The following is a 9598-nucleotide window of genomic DNA, read 5'->3' as shown; positions in this document are numbered from 1 at the left end:
GCCAAACAACATAATTGTCTGGAATTTCTTGCTGAGCTCAAACACAAACACATTCGTCCACACATGTATAAATTACTCCAACCATTATAAGGAGTGAAATACTGATGCATAAGTGCCAGAAGAGTTTACAACATGGAGCATTCTATAATAGGTACTGTTCAAAAAGCATGCATACTTAGTTTTAACTGATCTAAGTCTGAAGCCTGAGTTTAAGGAATAAATGTCTGGCCAGATGTGTGGAATCCTTAATAATTGTTAAGTCTTTTTCCTGCAAACGTGAGACATAAATGTCATCAATGCTTGGCAGATCACTACCTATAATGCTTAAGCCAGTACAATTAAAACTTAAGCCAGTCCACACTATATTACAAATCTGACTGGATATCTGGAGCTGCCAAACCACACTGTTATTGAAAGAGTCACCACACTTTCTACACTCTTAAAAATAAAGTTGCTTCATGATGCCATAGAAGAACCTTGTTGTCTTAATGGTTCCATAAAGAACCTTCAACATCTGAAGAATCTTCTTCAGAAGGTTCTTTGTGGTAAATAAGGTTGTTCGAATTATAAAAAGGTAAACAAGAAATGGTTCTTAAAGAGAACCTTTGACTGAATGGTTCTTTGTGGATCCTAAAAAATGGTTCTTCTATGGCATCGCTTGAAGAACCTTTTGAAGCACCTTTATTTTTAAGAGTGTATGACAGCTCTATAAAACCTGAACATTCCAGGTTTAGATACTCTTTTTTTCTTAGGAATATAGTCTTTCTTTAGATTTCTTAATAATGCCTCTTAAGTTATCCTGCCACTTTAATGATGCAGATATTGTGGTTCAGAGAAACTTAAAACTCTGTCTATTGTTGTCTTTTATCCATTTTTTATTTTTTTAAAAATCAAACAAAAAAGTCCTGGTGTCCTCTACAAAGGACATAGCATAACATATAAATAAAATATCACATTTTTTTTAACAAGTAATGGTTTTAAATATTGAAAAATAACCTGTTATGTTATGAACACAAGCTCACTTTAAGTACTATAGTGCATTTGATCTTCATGGACTGCACCAGATTTGCCAGTTCTTGCTGTGAGATGTTACTTCAATCTTCCACAAAGGCATTTGCAAATTTTTGAAGTCGCCACATGGTTACTTGTGGTTTGCTGTCTGCCTGTAGCACTCTAGTCTTGGGCAGCTTAAATTACGGACACTGCACTTCCGCAGGTGCATGTGTTATCTTATTGGGATTTTACTAAATTATCTTTCAAATGCAGTAACCTGAAAAGGGCACATTTCTCATCCCATATGGTGTTGGCTTTAAAAGGCTTTGCGCAGTGTTTTAGGTCAAATTCTGCAATCATGATTATACAAAATTTTGTTTAGAAGCAAGAAGCAAGCATGCATTTTGAGTTTATAATAATGACTGTCCAGTCCACTAAAGTGATTGCGTGAATAATGCTATTTTTATTATTATTATTATTTTTTTGTTTAATCTACTCTAGTCACTTGCTGGAAATGAAAACACATTCACGGGCCTGCATTGAGCCGTTGACCCAGCGGGGAAAATATATTTAAGAAAAAAAAATCCTTCCATCTGTTATCTACTCATCTGAGAGGAAGACCGCGGAATTCCAGAGCGATGGAGGAAGAGTGTTTTTTTCCGCCCTCTGCTTTTGAAAAAAGCAGTTCGGGTGTCAGATAGCAAGATACTCTTTTTACGTTTCTAGATGTAAAGTAGTGGATGCTAACAGCTCTGTACCTGTACTGAAATTATTAGTGGTTTGATGTTGAGTGCTATTTGCTCTTTTCAACTCTGTAATGTATTAAACAAAGCCTTATGTATGACATCTTGTTTGTAGTGAAGGCATGCACTATGCTCCCTGTTAACCAGTAGGGGGAAGTCTTGCTTTTTTTATTTCAGTGTTTTTTTTTTTTTTCTTTTCTTTTCTTTTTTACCTCCCTCCCTCATTCAGTGACGTTTGACAAGAAGGCAACCAGTCACTGCTGGTCACCATTCATGAAGAGCTTTTCTCTTTGTGAATGGCAGTGTGAAATGAATTGAATCTAAAACAGTCAATGCTTTTCTTCTATTCTCTTCTACTGTTTCTCTTTCTCCCTACATGACATGAAATTAAAGTTACTGTTTTTAAGTCATTTTTGATGTGGTTCAGACAGCTTGTTAAAACCAAAATTAAGATCATGGACTATTTCTAAAAAGATCAAGAAGGAGTGTGAATGTCATCTAGCATCAAAAAAAGCAAATGTGGTTTTTACACTAAACATTTGGCCCCATGTTTGAGTACTTCAGTGTTTCAGCAGCTTTTTCAGTGAAGAAGACTTTAATATTTGCAGTCAAACTCTTCTTCTTTTATACTACGCGGCTGATGGCACTGCACATTTTTCCGACCTTTGAATATACATTTAGCCGGATGCCTCTCCCCCAGCTTGTGCAGTGGCCATGATAGGGGCCTGTTTGATCTCTTGCTGTCTAATCATGCATGCTTTTGTTGTGGCTTGTCTGCTCTTGTCACCTTGGGTCTCGTCCATGACACAGGAAGTTACTCTTTTGTGTTCTGTTTTCCATGCAGCTTTTGCGGTCACCCTTTGAATTCCAATGGCTGTGCACATGTATTTGCTTGTAAATAAGATACTGCTATTAAATGTCTCTGGTGTTCAACATTTACTGGAAATGACTTTGGTGTATCTTTGGCACAAGGGTGAGGTATATATGAGAATTTGAAGTAAACACAAAGTAATTTGCAATAAAATATTGGTCAAATTTAGACAATATAAAAATGAATATGAATTGGTAATGATGAAAAGAAAAGATTATTGTCAGTAGAATATGATTTACGATTAATTTGGGTGAAATTGAACCAGATAAATGCATGCGTTTTAAATCATTTGTTATTGACCATCTTCTAACAGCCCTTTAAAAAAGAATCATCTGTTACTGAAGGTTTGTTTTCAACAGTTAGCCTCTCTTGAAGTCGCTGAACCAATAAAACTAGTCTGACCTGATTTCCTCGGTCGGATGTAGAGGAAAAATATTCATGTCAACAAGGGCAAATTTCTGTTGTGGTTGCGGCCGGAGCCTATTGACAGGCGATATATCATGTCAGCGAAATGAAAGTAATGAATCATGTGGAATGTAGAATATTAAAAAGCTGGATTTGAATACAGAGATATTTTTTGTGGTTTGCGCATCGGCGATGTTTGCCGATGCCCGTCTAATAGCTCGCGAATGTAGTGTAGTCGTGTGTATGCGAGTGGGGGTTTGAGGAGCAGGCACAGGCTGTCTCCTGTTATTGCCTGTTTGTGCCGTCCATTTGAAGTGTGAAACCAGCAGCTCTCATTCCTCCTTCTGGTGTGACTTCCTGGGGGAAGCGCACAGCATTTAATAACCTAACACTCTCCTACCACTGACAATCATCTCCGCAAACACAAACACGCTCATGCTCTGGAGTCCTAAATATATCCAGGATGGATTTCCAAGAAGGGGATCGGAGTCCCATTTGAATGTGGAGGGAGGTGGGGTGTGACTGTGACATATGAGGGGGGGAAATGTATTCATTTATTTAAATGTTAATGCTAATCTGATCATGTGCATCATTTTCATGTTTTTTTTTTTTTTTTTTTTTACAATAGTATAGAAAACAGTAAGACAATATGATGATAACTCATAAGTTAAACTCTGTCAGAACAAATTTATCTTGATAATGTCAGATAACTTTGATGGAAAGGTATGTAATGGATTACAATCAACCAAAATTTTGACAACTGTTAGTATCACAGTGTTTACACAACTTTCAACACTTACCAAGCAGTGCTTAATTTTGTTCAGTCTGTGGTGCAAAAAGGTCACATTAGCAGTTAAAGAACACTTAAGTCAGGTCAAAGTGCCTGAGTAATTTTTGGTCCCACATTTTTATTAATTTTACTGGTAGTTCACTGTATGAAACATCTTGGGGTATAATATGCCACAGTTAACTTTCTTTTGCTATTCTTGCGAGTAAAAGAATATCAAAAATTATATCTAGTGGACTCAATAATTTTTGGTTTGACTGTATGTTCTACAAAATAAATTCCCTGAACTTTTTTCTTAGTATGAAGAACTTTTAGTAATTTTAGTAATCTAAAGAACCTTTTCAGTGTTATTTTAGTACATAATGTAATAATAATACTACTACTAATAAATATATCTATTAAGTTTATATAAAGTTTGATTTTTAGTTTTAGATAATTACTTATTTTAGTATTTAAACCAAACGAGAATGAGAAATGTTATCTGAGTACATTATAAATGTACAGTATCTGAAATAAAAAAGGTCAAATGTGTGCTTTACTATTATAATTATTATTATTTATTTATTTTCAGGTTTTATATTTCAGTTAATGTTTAAGTAGCGATTGGTTCATTTATTTATTTTTAAGTTACTTGTAATAACTTGTGCAATGAAAAGCTTGCGTGGATATTAAAGTTTCTTCTTGTAGCCAAATGCACCATAACAGTACTATGGTAAAATAATAGTATTAGATGATAATAACATGGTACTTTAATAAAGCATGCTACGTCTGGGGTACATCTCCTAAACAAATAAACTAGGTAGTACCACATGTACAGTGGCAGTTATAGTATCTTATATTTGTTGGATATGTACCATGGTAACACCGTGTTTTTTAACCATCCATGCTATCACCGTGTGATACCATCATATAAACCATGGTAATACTATACATTTTAGAACATGTATCATGGTAATATGACCCTGGACCACAAAACCAGTCTTAAGTAGCACCGGTATATTTGTAACAATAGCAAAAAAAAAAAAAAAAAAAAAAAAATGTATATGGGTCAATATTAAAATAAATTTAAATATAAATTTAAAATAAATTTTTCTTTTATACCAAAAATTATTAGAATATAAAATAAAGATAATGTTCCATAAAGATAATTTCCTACCTTAAATATATCAAAACTTAATTTTTGATTAGTAATATGCATTGCTGAAAACTTCATTTGGACAACTTTAAAGGCAATTTTCTCAATATTTAGATTTTTTTTGCAACCTCAGATTCCAGATATTCAAATAGTTGTATCTTGGATGATGTATAAATCTCAATCTGACTGGTTTTGTGGTCCAGGGTCACATATTCTTTTAATGACATGTAAACACTATGATATATGGTAATCATCCAGTACCATGGTATAAATACCATGCTGTTACCATCCGATACCATCAAATGTACCATGGTAATACCATCATTTTTATTTTTATTTTTTTTTTTTACTATACCACAGCAGTACCTTTTTTGGACATGCAAATAAATACCATTTAATACCATGGTATGAATCAAAGTACCATGCTATTTCAATCGCTGTACCATGGTACCGCCTCAGCACTTAGTAAAGGTGGGGGCGGGGGGCTTTAGTCACTTATGACTCATACAGCCCCTCCTCGCCCCCCCATACACACACATTTGGCGTAGATGTTTTGTTGGTGTGTCTGTGTCTCTGCCTCTGTGCTGATAAAGCCAATCGAACGGTGCAAGGACTCTCGCTGACTGGTTACCGTGGCGAGGGTGGACCAGTTACCGGGAGTGACGGCCGAGCGATGGGTGACTCATCGGCGGCTGCTGCTGAGTCCAATGTATTCTGCTCACACTTGCTTTCCACACCTCTCTCTTATCGCTCTGTTTATGAACGCCGTTCGTTCACGATTTCTGTGTTTTTGCTCATCGTACAGCACCTGAATTCTGCTCCGACTATCAGTAACCATCATATAAACTGTCTATAGGTCAGTGTTTCCTAACCTTTTTGGTTTTATGAGGCCTCACGGCCCCATCAATAAAGCTCAACAAGCTCTTCATTGACACTAAACCAGAAATGTGCAACTTTTGAGTCATATTCTACAGGATATCATGTAACGTGATTTTTATTATTAAAATGACCATAGTTGTGTCTCATATGATGTACTAAACACTTTTTATTTTTATATTATTTTTATTATTCTACTGTTGTATTCTGTTTCCATTCTATTCTGCTAAAACTCTATTATGTTTTGTTCTATTCTGCCCATTTTCTATTCTATTCTAATTCTATTCTACTCTGTTCCCATCTACTTCCATCGTGTTCTATTCTGCTCCTGTTGCATTCTGTTTCTATTCTATTCTTTTCTTTTCAATCTCTATTGTGTTTTGTTCTATTCTGCTTATACTCGGCTCATGTTCTATTCTATATTGTTCTTATTCCATTCTACTCTGTTCCTATTCATTTCCATTGTGTTCGATTCTGCTCCTGTTGTATTGTTTCTACTCTATTATTTTCAAACTCTATTGTGTTATGTTCTATTCTGCTCATACTCTGCTCTGTTCTGCTCATGCTCTGTTCAGTTGTAATTTTATTATGTACTGTACTGTTCTTGATCCATTCTACTTCCATTCTACTCTGTTTCCATTCCACCTTTTATTTTATTTTATTCCTGTGGAACACGAGGACATTTTGAGGCTCCACTGACTTTTATTGTATAGACGTTTTTGAACATATTTTTAGTTTTCCACCTAAGAACAACATCATTTTTGGTTGAGCTATGCTTTTTTCTAGATGGGAATCATACCTAGGGAGCAGTAAATCATGCAGCGATGCAAGAGTCCTACAGAGTCTTTGAGATGCTGAAATGTTGGCCAGCCATATTACCCAGCTATCTACATCCACATTTCATATTTTTATGAATGAGGAGAGACAGTGACTGCTGGGATGCTGCTATTGGCTGCAGAGGACTCATTCAACCATCCACCCTCCAAACACACACACACACACACAGAGAGAGAAAGAGCGAGGAGACGTCATGCTACGCTTCCGCAGTGCATCAAGGGAATCAGACTGCCTCTGACTCATGCTGGAGAAATTGAGAGAAAGAGCGAGTGGGGAGGGCTCGCTCTTCATTCTGATTTTCTCCTCTTTCTCGCTCGCTGCTCCTGGAGCCCAGTGATGTAATACAGGTGACCTATTCGTCACAGACCACCCCCGCTTCCCCCTGGCAGCCGATTGGCTGAGCGCTTGTATGAATGGGCCGCTCTGTTCCCTGTGGGGAGGGGGTTTGGGTGGAGTGAGGCAGAAGCACGTCACTCGTTCATTGAGAAAAAAAAAAGGAAGTGGAGAAAAAAGTCTGCTGGCTTCCTTGGCAGCAGCTCTGAATAGAGCTGAAATGAGTTTGCGTGCTGATCTCACTCTTTGTCACACATGTAGGCAGTGTGTGCATAAAGGTGACAGCGAGCGTTTTCGTTCTGCGTGTGTGCTGGTGGATATACATTATTAACTACTGCATGATCGCTCATTACAGACAATGAGAATGTAATGGCTATTGTTTCATTATTATTGCATTATAATTAAAGACACTTGCATTAACACAACTATTAAGTGGACTGTGTATGGAAGCATAACTGAACCGTGTCTACAGTCTAATGAGAAGCAAACCTTGTAAATGTGTGATGTCAGATGCAATTTATACAGCTAAATATATTTCCACCCATTTCTTGCTGAAGTGCTGTTCTGCTCTGCTCCTGTTTTATTCTACTCAGCTCTAATATGTACTGTTCTTATTCCATTCTCTTTCTATTTCATTTGGTCTCTATTATATTCTGTTCTTTTTGTATTATTTTCTTCTGTTCTGTTTCTATTGTGACCTATTCTGTTCCTTTTGTATTTTAGTTGTATTCCATTCTGATCATGCTCTGTTCAGTTATGCTTCTATTCAATTCTACTCTGTCCCCCATCCTGTTATTTTCTGTTCTATTTCTATTGTGATCTATTCTCTTCCTTTTGTATTCTATTTTTATTCTGTTCTGCTCATACTGTTCAGTTATGATTCTATTCTCATTCTACTCTGTTCCTGTTCAGTTGTATTTCCATCTATTTCCATTTAGTTCTGTTCTGCTTCTATTCTATTCTATTCTATTCTGTACTGTTCTTATTCCATTCTACTCTGTTCCTGTTAATTTCCATCTATTTCCATTGTGTTATTCAATTCAATTCGATTCAAGTTTATTTGTATAGCGCTTTTCACAATAAAAATCGTTGCAAAGCAGCTGTACAAAAAACGTAGGCTACTACAATATATTTAGTAGCTTGTTAGTGGTAACTACTGTATGTTAAGTCGATGTACATTTGATATAAATATTAAAAATAGTAATGTGTAATCAAAAATAGATGATGAACACTAATAGTAATGATTATGTGTTGCAATCAAACTTGTAGAAAAATTGTGTAGTGCTGTATGTTGTTTCAAGGCTAGCATCATCTGCGGTCCTCTGAGGGGTTGGCATCATCTCTTCTTCTGAATCCGGACTGAATCTTGTGTAATTCCTAGTTACCACGGGATGGAAATCCTGTGGCAGAAACAGAGAAACAAATAGAGAAGTAATTAGCGTAGCTGCTGTTCCAACCAAGCAAAAATGTATGTGTTTAGCCCAAGCTGAAGAATGTTGATCTGTATGTGATCAGATGTAACTGAAGTACAACATTATGAGATACATTATGTGAATGCTTGGCTAAAGAGATGAGTCTTTAATCTAGATTTAAACATAGAGAGTGTGTCTGAACCCCGAACGTTATCAGGAAGGCTATTCCAGAGTTTGGGAGCCAAATGTGAAAAGGCTCTCCCTCCTTTAGTGGACTTTGCTATCCTAGGTACTACCAAAAGTCCAGAGTTTAGCGACCTTAGGGAGCGTGATGGATTGTAGCGTGGTAGGAGACTAGTTAGGTATGCAGGAGCTAAACCATTTAGGGCCTTATAGGTAAGAAGTAATATTTTGTAAGTGATACGGAACCTAATAGGTAGCCAGTGTAGAGACCGTAAAATTGGGGTAATATGATCATATTTTCTTGATCTGGTAAGGACTCTAGCAGCTGCATTTTGGACTACCTGTAACTTATTTATTGAAGAAGCAGGACAACCACCTAGTAGTGCATTACAATAGTCCAGTCTAGACGTCATGAATTTATAATCTGCTCCAGTTGTATTCTGTTTCTGTTCTATTCTGCTAAAACTCTATTGTGTTCTGTTCTATTCTGCTCAGTATGTTTTGTTCATATTCTATTCTATTCTATTCTATTCTATGCTCTTCTTATTCCATTCTACTCTGTTCCTGCCCATTATCTTACATACGCTTCTTTTTTTTCTGCTCAAATTTGTTTCTACTCTATTCTATCAGGTTCTACATAGATTAGTATTTTGTTCTGTTCTGCTCATATTCTCTACTATGTTCTACACAGATGTATCCTGTTCTTAGATTTTGTTCTGCTCTGTTTGGCTTGTGTCTATTCTATTATATTCTCAGTGTTGCAAAGAACTATCAAGTAGTGCAGTTGCTAACATAAGGCTATATATGTATTGAACTTTTGTCAGTATTTTTGTGAATGACTTCATACTGTGTGTATTTGAATACATACTGGAGAGCTGATGCTGAGTGAGAGAGAGAGAGAGAGAGAGAGAGAGACTGCGTTGTGTGTGTTGGGCTGGAGGAATGCGTTTGCGTGTGCAGACCCTGGCCATCTCTCTGCCTTGATCCTGAATGAGTCACTGCTGCAGTACTCTGTGGGAGGGG

The sequence above is a fragment of the Garra rufa genome, chromosome 19 (genome assembly GCF_049309525.1).
Source record: "Garra rufa chromosome 19, GarRuf1.0, whole genome shotgun sequence".
In the NCBI taxonomy this organism is placed as follows: Eukaryota; Metazoa; Chordata; class Actinopteri; order Cypriniformes; family Cyprinidae; genus Garra; species Garra rufa.
This window is presented reverse-complemented; position numbering follows the sequence as displayed.